We start from the raw sequence: 20,474 nt of genomic DNA, 5'->3' as shown, positions 1-20,474 counted from the left end.
GGTGGTTCTGTTCAAAAAAAGTATCGCACACTACGTCCATTTTATGGTCAACGTGATAGTCCATCAGAGCATGTAATTCGATTAACTATGAAACGTTTTTGCACCACGTTTACTCCAAATGATAATATGCATCCACAGACACGTCGCGTCGTACAGTGTGTACAGAAAAAGTTGTTACTGTTGTAGAGCATAGCATACAGGAAGACTCGAATCAGTCTATCTGCCATCGTGCACAACAGTTGGGTATGTGTCCATTCACTTTATGGAAGATTTTGCGAAAATATATTGCTTTGACTGCTTACAAAATCCAACTCATGCAGGAAGGTACCATCAACTATCAAGGCTCAGATTCATAGATTCGGTGAGTGGATTGGAGAGTGGAAAACGAGATTGCCGTTGATTCCGATTCTCATAAGCGAATTTTGTTTAGCGATGAAGCTCACTTATGGTTAAATGGCTACGTCAACAAACAAAGCTACCCTATTTGGAGTAAAGATAATCCTCAAATGTATGTTGAGAAACCATTATATCCAGAAAAACTGACTGTTTGATGTGCTTTATGGTCTCGTGGAATCATTGGACCGTACTTCTTCAAAAACGATGCTGGTCAGAACGTTACAGTCAATGGTGACCGCTATAGAGCCATGATTACTGCCCTTTTCATTCCTTAATTAAACAACCATGATGTGTAGGAGCTGTCGTTTCAATAAGAGGGTTCAACTTGTCACACAGGTCGTGTCACAATTGTATGATTGAAGAAAACGTTTGGTAAGCGCATAGTTCTATGTTTCCAACACTACTAAACTACTTTATGTTTAAATATATGAAGGTGCTAGCCTACTCCAATAAGCATGAAACGACCGACCACTTGGAGGAAAACATTCACTGCGTTATTGTCGATATCGGCGACAAATATTGGAAAAAGTGATCGAAAATTAAACCTCGAGATTAGGCTAGGTCAGAGCCAGCCATGACGGTCATATGCTAGAAATCATATTTAAATTATAGTGCCAAAAGATTATCTTTCGAACAGAGTCCACACTTTTTATCTATGTATTAATCTGATCATTGTTTTATTTCTTTCTTTCACTTTAAATTCTTAATAATTTTAAACAAATAAGAAGTGTTTAGGAATATCGTTTATTAAATGTATTTTGGAAAGCATAATCACAATGCAACAACCCTATGTTTAATTTGTCAAAATAATGAATGAATTGGTATTATAGAGGTGTCCATAATATATAGCATAATTGATTGATTATTTATTAGAAATTTCCTTATTTATTTGTTTCAGCATTAGTTATACAGGCAGTCACATTTCATATATAAGTTTAAATTGTAGAAACCTTGTAGTTTCAGTAACTTGGAAAAAACCATTTTAAACTTAGGCATTTCTTAAACATAGGTCATTGCCTACTGGCTACTAAAATCACCAACTGTTGGAGTATAATATCTTTGTCTTAGGGAAGTTTTTTTTTTTTCACTATAGAACTATACAATCACACTTTACTACGTAACCATAACCGACTTCTTTCTTCGTGTACATCTGTTGTTGCTCCGTTGGTGTTTTTGTACCTGTGCATCCGCCAAAATATGTAACCTGAAGCAAAAAGCAAGAGATCTGAAAAAATAATAAATTTTAGATGACTTTTAATATATATACAATTCATACGAACAGTTTATTGTCTAACTGCTAGATAAAGTACTAGTAGTGTATAAACGGTAATACAAGATAAGTATACAAGTATATAAGTTCTTCTTCTTCTTCATGTGCCTTGTCCGTTCCGAACGTTGGCAATCAACATGGCTATTCTGACTTTGTTTACGGCAGATCTGAATAGTTCAGCAGATGACAATCCGAACCATTGCCGCAAGTTTTGGAGCCACGAGTGTCTTCTCCTCCCTGGACCCCTTCTGCTGTCTATTTTCCCTTGAATGATCAGTTGTAGTACTCTATATTTATTATGTCTCATAACGTGACCCAAGTATTCCAACTTTCTTTTCTTTATACTTATTCCTACCTCTCTCTCTTTACCTATCCGGCGTAGTACCTCTTCGTTGGTCACGTGCTCAGTCCAGGATATACGTAATATACGTCGGTAAGCCCACATTTCGAAGGCCTCTACTTTTTTCATCATTGTTGCGGTCATTGTCCACGCCTCCATTCCATATAACAAAACCGGGAATACATAACATTTCAGAAGTCGAATTTTGAGAGGTAGGGTGAGGCTTTTAGAGGTGAAAATTTGCTTCATGCTAGTGAACGATGCTCTTGCCTTTTCTACTCTTATACGTATTTCCTTTGCTTGATCCCAATTTGAGTTAACTGTTGTTCCCAAGTAGATGTACGAATCCACGTGTTCAATTCTTTCATTGTCTAATATCAGTTGCTGTGGTGGTTGTTGGGTTTTGCTTACTAACATCCATTTGGTTTTTGTGATATTTAGTCTGAGTCCGTATTGTGCACTTGTTTTTTGTATCTTACTCATTAGGCAACTCAGTTCCTCCATGCTACTTGCTAGAATCACAGTGTCATCAGCATACCTTATGTTATTAATTATTTCTCCATTTATCTTTATGCCTTCTGTGCTTTCCTCCAGCGCTGTCTTAAATACTTCTTCTGAGTATATATTAAAGATAATAGGAGACAAGATACAGCCCTGTCGTACACCTTTCTTGATCTCAATTTTATTGGTCAATGTAGATCCTACTTTCACTTTAGCTGTTTGGCCCCAATAGAGACTCGCTATTGTTCGAATGTCTCTGTAGTCGACTCCGATCTTATGGAGAACTTCAATTATCTTTTCGTGCTTTACGTTATCGAATGCTTTTGCGTAGTCTATAAAGCATATGTACACGTCTTTGTTCATATCTCTGCAGCGCTGGATGAGTACCTGTAGACTAAAAAGTGCTTCTCTTGTCCCAAGAGAATTCCGAAACCCAAACTGCGAATCTCCAATGTTATCCTCGCATTTTTTGCTTATTCTGTTGTAAATAACCTTGGTGTATGCCTTCGAAATGTGGTTAATTAGACTTATCATCCGATGTTGATCACAAGACTTTGCTTTTGGTTTTTTCGGTATGGCAACAAAAGTTAACTCTAGCCAGTCTTCAGGAAACTCCCCGCTGTTATAAATATTGTTAAAGAGTCTGACGAGTGAGTCTAGAAATTGACTGTTTGTTTCGCACAACATTTTCAATACTTCCCCGTATACGTTATCGTTGCCTGGTCTTTTGTTATTTTTAAGACCCTTTATAGCATTCTCCACTTCTGATTTTAGAATAGAAGGGCCAGTATCATCATTGCTCAGTGTATACCCACTAGGACGGTCATCATTAAACAATTGTTCCACATAAGTTTCCCAGATTCTAACTATTTTGTCGGGGTCTAGTTGTAGATTTCCATTATCATCGCATAGCCCTTTCGATAAAATATTGTAGCTTTTCTTTGTTGTGAGTTCCTTTATCTTCTTATGCATATTGTGATAGTCGTATACCTTTTCGCACTGTTCGATTTCTTCGCATCTGTCCGAAAACCATTTCTCTTTAGTTTTTCTTATCTCAGCTCTAATTCGTCTATGGGTTTCGCGGTATTTGGCAGTATCTTTAGTTTTATATATCCGTCTCTCTTCCATCATGTCAAGGATTTCTGCAGTCATCCAGTCTTTCTTTTTTCTCTTATCAGGTAGTAAAAACTTAGTGCTTGAAGTCCTAATCTCTTCTTTAATTTCTCTCCACTTTTCCAGCGGTTCATTGTTATTTTTAAGGATTTTTGATATTTCGGTATTTAAATTCTCCTGCATCTGTTGTTTAATATTATTGTTGGAAAGCTTCCTAATATCTAGCGTTTCGGGTCTGTTCTTTACATTTGTCTTTTTTAACTTTACTTCAAACTTACATACCACCGGATTGTGGTCTGATGCTACGTCCGCACCCGGGTAAGTTTTTACGGCTTTGATGGAGTTTCTAAACCTGATTGGTGCAGCGATATAATCTATTTGATTTCTGATTATTTTACCAGGTGAGTCTGCCGGTGATTTCCAGGTATAGAGTCTACGGTGCGGGAGCTTAAAGAGAGTGTTAGTAAGTACTAGGTTGTGTTCTTGGCAAAATTGAACTAGACGATCTCCTCTTTCGTTTCTTTCACCAAGTCCGAAATTTCCCACTACCTTTCCTGTTTTGCCTCGTCCTACTTTCGCGTTGAAATCTCCCATTATAAGTGTTATTTCATTCTTTTTGGTTGCCTTAATTAAGATTTCTAGTTGTTCGTAGAAGTCTTCCATTATTGTTTCCTCTTTGTCAGCTGTAGGTGCGTATATCTGTATTATGTTCAAATCAAATGGGGACGCATACAGCTGTAAAAGAATCATTCGGTCTGATAGTGCAATGTAGGATTTTATTGACGATTTTAAACGAGGTGCAACGATTATTCTAACTCCATTATTGTGTTTAGGGGTATCGTTACCAGAGTAGTACATTGCATGGTCTAGGATATTACATTCTCCTGAGTTGGGCCAATGAGTTTCACTGATACCCATTATATCGATTTTGAGTCTCTTGATTTCTTTTACGATGTTATGTGCTTTGCCACTTTCGTACATACTTTTAACGTTCCAGGTGGCGATTTGTAAGCATCTCAATTTAGGTGTTTTACTCTTCAAAATTGTTTTGTTGTTGCAAGGATTTCGCATGATGTCGACCTGGGAGGCCTTGCATTCTGAGTTTAAGTATCCTCCCTTGCCATAAGTTCTTAGGACATGAAATTCGGTTGGGCAGAGACAACCAGACCTGTGAGCTCACCCGTCGCATAGGATTAGCCTGGCCAACGTTTGGTAAATTAAACTATGTATTTAAATCGGATTCACCCATATGCCTTAAAAGAAAAATCTTTCACCAACGTGTGTTACCTGTACTCACTTATGGTGCGGAAACATTAACACTAACAAAAAAGGTAGTGAATAAGATTCACCCAGCACCTCAGAGGGCTATGGAGCGTCAGATGTTGCGTGTCTCTCTGAGGGACCAAATTCCAAACGAAGAAATACGTCATAGAACAAAAACAACAGACGCCATCCAAAAAATCGTGTCGCTAAAATAAAATTGGGCAGGACACGTCGCTAGATTATCAGACAACCGATGGACAAAACGTATTGTTGAGTGGAAACTCCACCAAAATACCTTAATACTTGAGGAGCAAAGTGTTCAACTAATGCATCCTTCCTATCATGACATATGGATGTCAAACCTGGACCCTAACCAAAGAAAATATAAATCAACTAGCCACAACATAAAGTGCAATGGAAAGAACAATGTTAGGTTTACGACTGTAAGATAAAAAGTGGAACGGCTAAAGATCAAAAACTAAAGATGAGGATATCAGAACAAAAATTGCCAAACTCAAATAGAGCTTTGCAGGTCACACTGCTAGACAAAAAGACCAACGTTGGAACGCCACAATATAACATCGGGGACCTTACAAAGGTAGACAACCAAGAGGAAGACCACAGATGAGATGGGTGGACGACATTAAAAGAATAGCTGGAACAAATTGGAAATATGTTGCTCAGAATAGAGATTGATGGAAGGAGTTGGGAGAGGCCTATGTATATAAATGGACGGTAATAGTATAAGTAGGATAAAGACAGAGTTACTACCGGACCTGCCTCTCTTCTCGTTCGATTTACATTTTTTTTATAAAATCATTCATTTTATAAAGAGTCATTCATTTCTGAGTCCTCTTCAGGGCTTTCTTATATTGTCTTCATGTCCATTTTATTCTTACGAGTTGGGACCAAAACAACAAAATGGAAGTCAGAATAGATAGACAACTTACAGAACCTATAGAAATAGCCGTGTGCGTAGTGTGCGTCTGTGTATTTGGTGTTTATGTGTATGTGTGTGTGTGTGTGTGTGTGTGTGTGTGTGTGTGTGTGTGTGTGTGTGTGTGTGTGTGTGTGTGTTCTGTTCAATGTTCAAGTCTCCTAAAATGTACGTAATGTCTCTAGACTTTGTTAACTTCAGTGTATTGTGCAATTCTGAATAAACGTTTTCGATCACATCTTCGGTCGTATCAGCTGGTGGAGCAAACACTTAAATCATATTAATATTGCAGTTGCGTGCTTAAATTTTTAGCATTACTATTGTTTGTAAGATTTGAACTACATCTAGCACTCATTCTCTAAATGTGTTGCTTATTATGAACGCTTCTCCTTATCGACGATCAGTTTTGTCTCCTCAAGTGTAATACATATTGCGAATATTTTTTGATATATCTCCATTTCCTGACCACTGTAAATCGTTAATACCAAATATATCTATATTAAGCCTCTCTATTTGATAACGTTATGTAGTTTTCCAGGCTGATACATACTTCTTACATTCTAGGTAGCTATTTTTATCTGAGTGGGTTGAGTATTTTTTTGTGTGCAAAGGTTTCGCATGTTGACGACCGAGGAGGCGTTGCATTTTGATATTTGTCCTCCCCTGCCGGATTTTGGTCTGCGATTACCATAATCAATAGTGTCTCTTCCGCAAATAGTTATAGCAAATTATCAGCAAATTATAAGCAATTGTACTAGAGTTGCCATCAGGAGCCTTTAATGCAGCAATTTCTCGTTGTCTTTTGCATTCTAATGCGGTTGAGCATATACAAAGAACACCAAATGAAAGGATAACGAAAAAAATTGTAAATTGGCTCAAAGACAATAAAACAAAGGAAAGGCGAACCTAGGATAATGAACAAATTAGGCAACCAAGAACGACTGAAGGCAAATCATTGCAGACTTTAATATCTAGGGATAAAAAGCTGCGATGAGCAAGACAGTGTATAATAAAGTACCAATCGAATTAATTGCGTAATTACACAGAAGAGTTTGTTATGGAACTCTAAGGTAGTGTTGCCCAAAATCGGTCTTGGTCTTGCAGTCTTGGTCTTGTTCTTGCGTTTTTGCAAGACCAAGACCAAGACCAAGACCGCCTAATTTTAGCAAGACCAAGACCAAGACTGACCGTGCAAGATTTAAGCAAGAACAAGACTAAGCCTGCGAGACTCTTGCGTCTTGCAGTTAGGACTGAATGTGGTTTTAGCAAGTAGAGTAGTTCGGGTATAGGCTTAAAGACTCAATGAGACGCAAAAAAATGTAATAAAAATTTGAAAAACTGAACTAATGCGTATTACAAACAATACCATAAACATACATACCGAATCAAAATATTCATTAAAAAAAACACATTTGACACGTGCTACGTGCTCAGAGATCGAGATTACAAAATTAAATATTTTGTACATTCTTTTCCAGCACACGACTTCTTCGCTCTGAAATTAATTATTCATATTTTGAGTATAGCCGCCCTCTAATCATAAAAATAATCTTCTTGCATTGCGACGCCGACAGTAATATCGTATTCCCATTATAATTCAGTCAGAAGGAATCTAAATAAACAAATCTTATCGGCCTAAGACTATAAATTGTTTCTGCTGAGTGTGCGATGAGATCATTCGGTTAAACAAAATTTGCTGAAAGAGCGCGAAAGTAACGAGACAAATTAATAACATATAATGCCGCCTACTGTAATAAAATACCGAAGTATTTAGAATAACGAAGTAACGATATATAATTCTCGGTTTGTTATTAGATAATACTTAAGGTATTGGATGGTAACGAACATAAAGTAACTAGTAGTATCGTAGTTACTTTTTCGACATTACTTGACTTCATTCCCAATTGAGCTTTCCTTTGAGTTTAATGTAATAATTGTTTTCATCTAATCCTTTTTGTTCCCGGAGCGACAAATTTACAATTTGACATGAGGGACAAAGATTCAAATAATTCTAGTCGGAATAGTGAGCGTTGGAGTTATAGATCTAAAAGACCTAAAAGCAAATTTGATGAGTTTTTCGAAATAATTCATGTATCGCTAATTGGTTTGTGTTAATTGTGCCTACATAGAAAGGTTGAAATGAAAATGAACAACAGAAACACGTCAGGTTTAAGGAAGCATCTAATATCTTTTCACAAAAAGGAATTACAAATATTTCTTCCTGAAAAATCAAAATTCGGTAGAGATATCACAAGCATTTTAATAACCGCTGGTAAAAGTGGACATGTAAAAAAATATACTTATTACCTTATTACCAACTACATATATCATATACCTACTCTTTATTTTGGTAAATTAATGTATTTATTAAGTAGGTATCTCCTTAATTTAAAAGAACTTCTTTTGATTGTCATTGCTTTTTTACCTATTCTTTATTTTTTCAAGTTAGTTTTTTATATAAAAGTAGAGATAAGATTTCTAAAAACATTTATTTTGCTTTAATAAGTGGATTATAGTTTGTTATCTTATCACCTAAAAAATCTGTGCCCTTGATACATGTATGTGGATTTTTTGTCCATCATGTCCATCATGTCCATCAGTCTCTTTCTAGGCAGATAATGTTCTTTAAAATACAGGCATGCTTATGTCATTAATTTGTTTTTTTTTTGTGTTTTAACCATGTTTTAGCACATTTAAGCTTAGTAAATGCAAACGTTTATTAAGAAACAGATTGACTTCTGTGGGGCATGGTAGATAGCTGAGTTAGTTAGAGCATAGGCACGGTAAGCCTAGATCGTGGCTTCAAACCCCACCTGATGTCAGTTGTTTAGACATTTATTAATTTGGTTGGTCTTTATTATGGCTATGTTAATTCAAGCTTAAAATGTACTTACTCCGTTACGTTGTTCTAAGATCTAAAGTAACGTTTAATAAATAGCAATAGGCTAATGGGTAACTGCAAGACTTGCAAGACTCTTGCTGCAAGACCAAGACCAAGACCAAGACCAGGAGTGCAATACCAAGACCAAGACCAAGACCAGGTGTATTGGCGCAAGACCAAGACCAAGACTGCCTAAGTCTCGTCTTGTTCTTGCATTTGGGCAACACTACTCTAAGGACTGTATCATCAATAAACTATTATCAGTTCATGTATCTACATATCATGTAAAGCAAATTTATATAAGTAAATATATTTCTAAATTAAGTAAGTTTATTTTAAAATTTAAATTTTTAGAAACTTAAGAGCAGATGATCCATATCCATATTTGTTATTAATCTTGCATTTTGTGTCATTTTTCAGATAATCCCTCAGCCACCGCCGAAATTGCCCAACACTCTCTACACTTCAAACAATAGCGCCGTAAGTATTCCACAGAAAGATAACATCCCTGTGGACATGAACACTTATCTCCCGGTGATCGATAAACTGCCATGATGCATTTTTCACGAGAAACAAGGCCAAAGTTAAAATCGTGTTGATCGAAAACGTCAGCTCATGCTTGCATCCGCAAAAATTTGTCAAGATCAGGTTTCCTGTCTCTTGGACATCTGGACGTGCATTTCGTACGTTGTGTGTTTTTAAAATACTCACAGGATGTAATATGTCTGCATTCAGGAGATTGTGGCTCAAAATTGTGTATCTTTGTGTTGGAAAATGTAATAACTAGATTTAACTCTAATATATTTGAAGTTTTTTATCATTTATATACAATGACATTTTCGATATGGGCAAAAATGAACTATTTTAATGTTTATAATCAACAAGCAAAATACTTTTATTAAAACTGAATACAAATTAAAAAGATAACATCAGAAAAATTCTAGAAAAAAAATTGCTCAAATTAGCATTTTTAGTATGTCACAGAAAAATATCTTGACTGAAGGACATAAGATAATGGTATTAAAGAGTATCAATCGATTGAATACGTACCGAACAGTGACTTCCTCTCATTTTCTGAATATTTTATGCGTCTGGTTTGCGACTTTTTCCCTTTTTACCAATCGAGACTCCATGTTTCCTGTCCCATAAGATGTATTAAGTTATTTTTTCTACTTTTCCATCTAGTCAACATTTCTTTTTAATTTCCCAATATTATTGTAATAAAATTTAGGTGTTGTTTTCAGTTCTAGGATTAAACTTATTTCTTTTGTCCATAAGTTTTAATATTATTGAAGAGAAACATCTATAAAGATGTTAATAATACAATGTGAGACATCCAAAAGCCAGAACAGAAACATAAATGTTGCAACATAACAGAAACTCAACAAGATAAGTAGATACTCATCTTGGAATTTGTAGTTAAACTGATCATGGGGCTAGGTTTTTGGATGAGAATCAAAAAGTAGTTATAAATAAGCTCTCTATAACTCAGCGTTGTGTAAAAGAAAGCGAAAGAGAACAAACAGTCTGAATAAAATTATGAGCAAGCCGAGATAGCACCAGAAGAATTTAAAAAGAATTTAGACGGTTAGATATTACCTTAGTCAAGGTAGAGCAGAAAACACAGAGCAGAAAACACATATTAATACTTGTATTATTCTTTTAGAATAACTGTGTATAACATCTAATTGTGTAAGTAACTGTGTAACTAACTGTGTAACTAGTTGTGTAACTAGTTGTGTAACTAACTATGTAACTAACTGTAAAACTAACTGTGTAACTAACTTTGTAACTAACTGTGTAACTAACATTACAATAATAATTACATAGATTTAAAGATTATAATAATAAGTTTGTCTGTTAGATCTTGGTTCATAGATGTTTGGTCGCAGCTGTTATATGGCGTAGAAACTAAAACATTGAAATTCTAATTCTTAAAAAATCAGAAGCATTTGAAAGGTGGCTCCACAGACGTATTCTTAAAATGCTTTGGACGACTTAAATAACAAATAAAGAAGAAGTATTAAGGTGAATTAGACACAATAGAATACTTCTGAAGGCAGTTAAAACAAGCAAAATATCATATTTGATGTTATGCAAAACATAACATCATGCAAGGAAGAATAGATGGAAGAAAAGGCGTAGAAATTGCAAAAGATTGGTAAATGTTTAAAGAAGTGATCACCAAACTTTGTTCGGAGATGGCTTGAGAAGAATAAGAAGAAATAAATGCAAATTTAATTTTCACTAATTCCCCCTATACATCCTCCCACTCGTAGAATATATTTATTCGTTCGATTATCAAATATACCTTAATAAATACTTTATCATAATTGGTGATATTGCCTGGAATGCTTCTGAAATTATCCTTTCCATATGATTTATATTTTAAAATGATCCTTGCAGGGAAACTTTTTGTTTTAAGCAAACTCATCAAAAATAATCCAGATGGATTAAATCAGGCCATCTAGCAGGCCAAAAAAGATCTGAGTATCTGCGAATCATTTGCTTAGTAAATATATGAGTAAAATATAATACCGCACCACAAGTTCATTTTAAATAAATAATAATCACAAGATTTTATTGTAAAATGGGGATTTTTCAATATTGTGACGAGACAGTTTCATTTGAAAAAAAAATTGCCCCTTTCGCAATTATATGTCTCACAAAAGAAGTCTTCTTCTAATTCTCCTAAGAGAGCAAAATTCAAACCTTTTATCAGAATTCCTTTCTTTCAATGTGTAAACGAATTGTGGTTTGAATGGTTTATATTTGTTTTGTTTTAAAATTCTAGGCATTGTATTTTTACTTAGGTATATTATTTTGTAACAATAACTTCCTTTTTACTTCATGTGATCATTACATGCAATCAGTGGTCGCCAGTATGCATTTTAAATGCCACAATCAAAATACTTTTAATTTTAATTAAGTTATAAGTTTATAAGTTAAACCGATATCTTTTTTATATAGTTTATAAAAACTAACTGACCATTAAACGATTCTCTTGAGTGCATCCTGAGTTAAAAAATAGTTTCGAGAAATAAGAAAGTTATTGTAAACTCAGGAGAGTGAAATACTAAAGCATAACAAGGCACAGGACAGTAGAAGGCAGAAGATCAAAAGGTAGGTCTTCCTTTTATCTTTTGGCTAAAAATTCTTATACTACCAACTAAAAACACAAAGCAATCAATCAATCAATCAATCAATCAGCTTATAACGTTCTACGCCATCTTCTGATTTCCAATCTCCTTTAATCTCGGTTGTTCTAAAGGTTTTCTTTAACTCCCCTCTCCCTTAAGTCTTTATCGATTTCTTCTCTCCAACTTAATTTCGATCTACATTGCTTTCTTCTTACATGCAGTGTCCAGTTCAATACTTTCTTTGGTATTCTGTGTTCATCCACTCTTTGGACGTGTCCATACCATCTTAGTTGATAAATTTGGTGTCCTCGTTCTTCGGCCTCCGTATCACAGAATTCATTCCATTCGCTTTTTAATAAGTTTCCCGTAAACTCTCGAGATGGTGCTAAGGACTAAGATTCCTCAATAATTATCACATACATCTTTACTTCCCTTCTTATGTATTGTCGTGATAAACGATATCCTCCACTCCTCCGGTATACTCTCTCCGTTAATACATTTTTGGTAAAGGTTGGCTAGCTGCTTATATAATTTGCTTGTACTTTACTTAAGTAGCTTAGGTGGGAGATTGCCAGGGCCTAGTGATTTTCTATTCTTTAATGCTTGGCACACTCGTGCTACTTCTTTGTCGTCTGATGTGTTTGAGGTGTTTGCAAATATTCCGCCCTTTATTCTGCCAGTAGATTTGCAAAGTATTAGTCCCATTTATCTACGCTAATGGGTGAGATGATGTAGTATTATCTTGTCGAATAGATCGAATTATTTTCCAGCTTTCGGTGTTTCTGCTACCTTCCAAGTAAGTGTTTATTCTGGAGCAGTTTCTTTCCCAGCTTTCGTTTTTGTTCTTAGTTATCGCTCCTCGTACGTTTCTTTGGACTGTTCGATATTCGTTTTTACTTTGATCAGTATTTATATTTAAGTATTTGTGCTATTTATTTCGTTTAATCTTTATTTTTTCTTCGATTTCTTCATCCACGAAACCACCAATATAGTTTCCTTCGTTCGGTTTTTCATATTCACCCATGGCTTCTTTTGCTTCATTATCAAAGTTCCTTTGTGGTTTCATGGTTTAGGCTATCCAAGTTGTATTTGGTTTCTATTGTTTTTTGCTCTTGTTCCTCTTGTTCCTCGTTGTTTTCTTTTTTCTTGGCCAGTCGTATGGGCTTTATTTTAGCCTTTACTAGGTAGTGGTCGGTTTCACCTGTCTTTTCTCTAAACGTTCTTATATCTTGTATATTGAGTTGCGTATTTTATCGGTCGATCACATAGTCTATAATTGATTTCAAATTTCTTGATTGCTGGACAACAGTGAATTTACCTATTTCTCGGTGCTGGAAAAAGCCGTTAAGTATTCTCAGGTTGTTTCATTTAGATATGTTGATAAGCCTATCTCCATTGTGATTTTTAGCATCTTCTTCGAATTGACCAACTATTTTATCTTTAATTTTTTTGTTCTTTCTCGCATTTAGGTCTTCTAACAGGAGTATTTCTCATGATGTTCCTATTTTTGATATTTCCTAAGATAGTTGCTCAAAGTACTGTTTTTTGAGCAAACACAAAGCAAGGAACAGAAAAACAATTGCAAAAAATCATAGAATATGCCAAGATAACAAAGGATTGTCGACCTTATGATGATAAGTTTCGGATTAGGCGCGAATCTTTGCATCGACAGCAAATGTCTTTAATATTTGACTCATTGGCCACCTTTTTCCTTCACATTTCAGAGGTTTCTACGCATCTGATACTATTTACTCCTAGAGTCCATGTTTCGAATTTATACCATAATGTGAAATAAATATAAGTTTTTATGAATCTGTATTAAACATCAGTAGAGTAAAGTGTAAGGTAGATATTGATAAGGCAGAGTTTTTTTGTTCGATGAAAGACTAATATGACAATTACTCTTCAAACTCGTATTTTAACCTTACGATCAAGATAGTTTGCTATCCAACTGCTGATACTAAAACTTTTGCAGAAACTCTACTACTTGATTGTTGTAGGTGAATATTTCATTCTGGTGATTTCTCTTATTTATTTTACCTGTCTATCGCCTTCTCTTTTTATAGCGTTTATTATTTCTTGCAAGTATCCTGTAGAGGAGCTGTTAAAAATATTACATTTATAGATAGGAAGATTATATTTAAAATTTTGAGAGACAATCTATTTGAAATTGGTCTAATTATAATATTTCCTTCAGTTTTTATATATCTGCATCCCATAAATCTAACTACAAACTATTCCTGGTTTAAAATGTTTATCTCGTATACCATAAAAACTGTGTCTAGACCAACTACCTATCTGTAAAATATTCTCCATCAAATCTTCGAAAAAAGCGCCGCAATAAAAAAGTAAAAGAGAAACACTTCTCAGATGATCATACTAAACACTTGTTTGGCCATATATTTCAGGGATCTTCGTCGTCAGGACCGCAAACAGCTTTATGGAAAACGCTGGGGTGGCGCTCATAAATCAATAACGAGTATTTCACCGTCTCTCTCTCACCCTTTCCATTTCCACGTTCTTATTTCTTTTATATTAACCCGAAATACTACAGAAGCGAACATCAATATTCCGGTGATGGATTTAGCATTGTTTTATATATTTCTATGTTGATCAGAAAAGTGCTGTTTGAAAAAGCAATATATATAAAACATAGCAACGAAAACATTTTTTATTATTTCAGAATTTGCGTTATATTTTAGATCTGTCTCAAATAAACAGGCAACAATAAAATACCTAGAAATAGATTATCATTTAAATAATAAATAGTATTTCCAGACTATATGGTATTGTTTTATTTATCTTATCCATCAGACAATATCATTCTCTTGAAATTTTTCCATTATAATAGCTCATTTGATAGCTTTTTACGTGTTTATTTCGGCGCTCTTCATAAACTGTTAACTTCTGATTTTTTTATGTTTTTCAATTTAAAAATCTTATTCAAAAACATCAATGAAGCCAGGTTTATAGCAGCTCCTCTTAGTTGATTATTAATTCATCATTATTTTCCCTGAGTACTGATACGCAGTTAGGTCTGAAGCCTCTCCTTTTACTTGACACTGATTTGTAAAATTCTCATCTATTGTCATCTATTGTCATCTATTGTCTCATCTGTTGTCTATTTCTTCCCATTTTTTCATATTGCTGTTATTCATATTTTCTTTTTTCTCTCTAATTAGATTTATCGTAATAGATAATGATCTGTATCTCCATGTACTTCCCTGAGGTATCTTACATCCAGAACATTACTTTCATGTCTAGCATCGATAATTACGACCCAAGTCTGTTTATGAAGGTTTTTATATTGGAACATAGAGACTAGATAACACAGTCTCCCATTGATGGGCGTAAAACACCATTCGTGTTTTACTGTCTGGTTTCCACTGTATAAAACGACCGCTTTGCCTATTCTTATGTTTCCAGTCTTCAGGCGTATTGCCGTAATGTCCATTCCTACTTTTTATAACTGTTTTACTGCGTGTATGGATGCTCCTGTCCGGTACCAAATTATAACGTTCCACGTTCCAACATTCAAAGTCCTTGTCCATTGCGAATGTCGTTTTCCTTATGTATCAGTTCGATTCCGAGGCACATTTGCAGTTTTCATAACAGGCTGTTTTTTTACAAGGGCAGGTTGTTGACCTTCCGCTTAACTCTCTTCCTTTATCCGGGATTGGGACCCGCCAGAATTACTGTTAAGCTACTCGATCCATCAAACAGTTATTCCAGGAGGAATAATTCACGAAAAATAATAATCACAATATATAATTATATAAAGAATAAGAATCAAGGGTAAGTGAATACTAGCGAAATTTAGTTAAAAATGTAAGTAGTGAAGACTAAAAAAATATCCCGAGAACCTCCTGATATAGCAATTACTCCTTCAATCGAAGATAAATTCTCCCATTAACAAGAATAAAATTTGGTTATGCATCATACCGTTGATTGAATATCTCATACCCAGCCCATCTGAAAAAAATAAGAATACTAGCAACCGATATGTGCAAGGAATGCATCCAAAGAGCCGATCTTGACTACATATTGCTAAAATGTAGAAAACATATCACCACATTAATGACCTAATGAAAACCGCAAAAATTGGCATTTAACTCCCAAACAAAGATACTTTGCCTCCTAAATGATAATAAGAAAGATGTGTTCGAGTCTATACTAAAATTTATTGAAAATACTCAATACTAATTATTGAAAAAAATGCCAATGTAACAAATTACAATAGAGTGCCAATGTGACTAAAAAAACAAATTAATTAAAGCTGGCTAGCAGAATGTGGGGAGAGTGACTACTTGACACTCAAAAGAGACTTTGCGGCCAATTTGCATGCCCTACAGAGACTGTAAAATGAGAAAATGAATGACAAAGTAATAAAAAATACATATATGAATAATGTAAATGGAAGTGATAGACTATAGAAGTTGCTCTAAGATGTGATTGGGCGCCAGGAAAGTATTAACATATACCTTCTAAGGTATCTTGTAAAGCTGTTTGCTAAAATAAAAAGGAAAACAGGTATTAATTGAAATATTTAGTCTTCAACACAAATTTAATACCTATCCAAATATATACAGTTTAATTCTTTATAGCTATCCACCACCATTTATGTATGGTTAACCTAGTTACTTATATACAAAAAAAAAATTACCTGGTTATACACAATTGATCCCTGATGATCTGAATTTACAAATAATAAAATATAAGAAAAATTTAATGACTCTACCTAAAAAGGTAATTGTTTATTGTAATGTTTATTTAAAAACTAACAATAATGTCAATGCTGTATCTATCTTGTTACCCCACTTATCCATTCTCAATTTCCGTGAAGGAGGGGTTCTGAACCGAGTAGGAGCCTTTCAGTACTGCCCTGGGCGGAGAATAACATATTTTAGAAAATATGACTAGCTATATTATGACTAGATATGTAGTACAAAATCCTAAATTAAGATGTTATGACTAGTTATGTAGTACAAAAAAAATTGTAAAGCAGAAAAAATGAAAAAAAAAACAACATAACCAAGGATCATAATTAAAAAATATAATGATTCTATAATACGAAATAATTCCATGAAGCCATATATGCCTATATCTAACTGAATCAGTCACACAATTATAATAATTAGTACAAATAACATTACTCCGAAGAAGACAATTGTGTCAAGCATTGTTTATTTGTTAACTAAACAATTTACAAATATCTAGCAGCAGTATTCATCCTAATCAATATATTACAATTAGTAACAGTGTACTTGGCTATATAGATCTACTCCTAATGTCAAAAAAATATAAAAAAAAAGTACTAAAAATACTTATAAATGATGTAGAAATAATTCATAGAAGATAAATGTACAATTATTGGATTTAACTGATCAAGATATTATATTAAACACTTAAATGAGATCCAAAAACAATAAAATAAAAAATAAGTGTTTAAAAAATAAATTTAACATTTCATAGATACTTTTAAAAAGGAATATATATAAACTAAGAAGTATAGCTAGATGTAGGTATTGACGCCAACAAAAGGAGAGAATGGCACAACATTGCAGTGGTTTGCCGCTAGAAGAGATAAGTATGTTTGTAAATTAAAAAAAAAGTGTCTATTATTGGAGACATGTAATTAGAGAAACCTTCCACGCATAGAGATAAAGATAATACATGCATCTGATCAAGCTCTCTTAAATATCTAAAACAAAGAACATACTAAGAAAATGTAGTTAAACAATACACTAAAAGTAAATTATCATCAACATCTAGCACATTGACCAAATAAAAAACGAATATACTATATAGAAAACTAGTGCAGACAGCGTATTTGTTTTGTTTCCGTTAAACCTTCGCCAAACTGCCTTATTTCATATTCTAAAAATTCAAGCAAGCGTTTACATTCCATTTAATTACTCATTTTTCTATTATGTATATTAACTAATATTTTTATTGGGACACCCTTTATTAAAACATTCTAAAGACATAAAAGTTATGAGGCTAATTAAGTTGGTTTAGACAAGCTAATAGAATGTAACCCCACACAAATCTTCAGTTCGAGTAATAAACACCTCATAAAATATTAAACGGCGCAAAAGACAACAGACCATCTTAAATCATCATCTGCGATTTTATGGATGTTGTCGTATTCATCGTCCTCTCTTTTGTGTGTCACCGCTGTATCTATCCGTCTTCGTCGCGCGCATTGAACATCCTGTAGTCGACCGAGATAAACTTGTATAGCGTGTGCCCACAATGATTTAGTGGGAGATTACTTTAAGAGACCACTTGTTATTGCCCATAACTTCTGATTCAAGTGCTTAAGAAACACGTAACGCATGCGGAAGAGAGGTAGAACAATGGTCGAGAGGAAGATGGACGATTAAATCGTTGTTGTCGTTAGCAGGGCCGAACTCAAAAATCATACAATTTTTGTAAAGAAGCACATACTATGTATACGAAAAATATAATAAACAAAATCCACAACGAAACTATATTCCTCTAGTTGGCTGTATACCATGTATCACAAAATTTTGATTTAAAAAAATTCCTTTATAAAAGGTTTATTATATAATATATCTTTAATAAAGGAAATTTTTTAAATAAATATATGATAAACAACTTATTTAAAAAGTTTATCTTTTCGTCATCACCTAATCGATAAGTATTCAGTGCCTAACATGTACGTCTCAAAAGAAAATACAATTATTTCTAACAGGTTTGTAGAAATAAATTTTAGAGTCACCCACAATCAATTTTGGAATAATTAACCTACTTACAATCAGGAATATGTAAACGATCTATGCATGAGTTACAAGAAATGACCTGAGACAGAGATCTTTGAAGACGGGTAATACGCGCCGTCACGATGACATTACACTCCCTCCAGGGGGTCAGGATAGAAGATAGAGAAAGAGGGCGACCGGTTTCGACCACTTCAATTTTATAGTCATCTTCATATCTCCAGACAAGTTAAATTAAAATACTAAAGCAATTACATATCGTACCTAAAAGAATTCTATCAGGTTTATTGCAAAAAGGACCAATACTACATATAGTGTTGTGTATAGGTCTTTAACTTTTTACATACCGAAATATATGGAATGTGTCTTGAGGAGACAGTCTGGAAGCTATGTATTTTTGTTATTAATAAGATCAAGGTAACTGATGTTATTGTTTATAAGACCCTAGTAGAAGTGATGTTATATTTATTTTATAAACTTGTTTATGTTTATTTAAGAGGTATATTTATGAAATATGTTATATATTGTTTATATTGTGTATATACCATCTGCTGACAATGAGAACATTGATAGAGAAAGCAAATGAATACCAACTACCCGTATTTCTTGCCTTCGTCGACTATGAAAATGCGTTTGATAGTATCGAGATGTGGGCCATAGAACAAGCTATTAATAATTGTATAATAGATTCGAGATATAGGCAACTAATACATAATATATATGAAAATGCAACTATGATAGTACAACTAGACGAAAATACAAATCCCATCCCCATTAAGAGGGGAGTGAGACAAGGAGACGTAATATCGCCAAAGCTTTTCAACCTAGCCCTAGAAGACGTCTTCAAAACTACAAATTGGTTAACCTATGGCATTAACGTTAATGGCAACAATTTAAATCACCTCAGATTCGCTGACGACATAGTGATTATAGCGAGCACATTCGAGGAACTGCAAATTATGATGGGGGAACTAGCAGCCAGCTCCCAATACGTCGGCCTAAAAATGAATATGAAAAAAATAAAAATAATGACAAACACCCAGACGTATAACTAAATATAATACAAATGGCAGTGAGATAGAACAAATCCAGGAATATATCTACCAAGGCCAAATCCTGAGACTTGACAAAGAGAACCAAAGTGCGGAAATTACTAGAAGAGCAAGACTAGCATGGGCAGGATTTGGAAAACTTGGTTGGATACTTAAGAACCGCAAAATAAACCAATACTTGAGGAGCAAAGTGTTCAACCAATGCATCCTTCCTATCGTGACACATGGATGTCAAACCTGGACCCTATCCAAGGGAAACATGAATAAACTAGCCACAACAGAAAGAACAATGGAAAGAGCAATGTTAGGTATACGATTGTCAGATAAAAAGAGGAACGACTGGATAAGATCCAAAACAAAAGTCGAGGACATAGCAACAAAAATTGTCAAACTTAAATGGAGCTTCGCGGGCCACACTGCTAGACAAAAAGACCAACGTTGGAATACTACAATACAACATTGGAGACCTTACGAAAGTAAACGACCAAGAGGAAGACCACAGATGAGATGGGTTGATGATATTAAAAGAATAACCGGAACAAATTGGAAATATGTTGCTCAGGATAGAGACCGATGGAAGGAGTTGGGAGAGGCCTATGTCCAAACATGGACGACAGAAGGCTAAGAAGAAGAAGAAGAAGTGTTATTTATTTATTGAAAAAATAAATTTCAACAAATAACACATATTTCATAAATATGCCTCTAAAATAAATACAAATTACTTAATAAATATAAGATCTCTATCACTTCTAGTATCACAAACAATAACATCAATTAACTTACTCTTAATAACATCAACAATAAGGAGCTTTCAGACTGTCTCCTCACGACACATCCC

General features: G+C 34.2%; 1 long non-coding RNA gene across 1 annotated transcript in view; it reads left to right on the top strand.

Annotated features, from left to right (window-relative positions):
• Window positions 1-9,778, top strand: part of LOC140433257 (uncharacterized) — a 117,188-nt gene extending 107,410 nt beyond the window's left edge. Inside the window, exon 3 of the long non-coding RNA XR_011949904.1 lies at window positions 9,122-9,778. This is a non-coding gene — a long non-coding RNA (uncharacterized lncRNA). The remainder of the gene's footprint in view (window positions 1-9,121) is intronic.
• Window positions 9,779-20,474: the final 10,696 nt, after the last annotated feature.

The sequence above is a fragment of the Diabrotica undecimpunctata genome, chromosome 2, assembly GCF_040954645.1.
Source record: "Diabrotica undecimpunctata isolate CICGRU chromosome 2, icDiaUnde3, whole genome shotgun sequence".
Lineage (NCBI taxonomy): Eukaryota > Metazoa > Arthropoda > Insecta > Coleoptera > Chrysomelidae > Diabrotica > Diabrotica undecimpunctata.
This window is presented reverse-complemented; position numbering and strand designations above follow the sequence as displayed.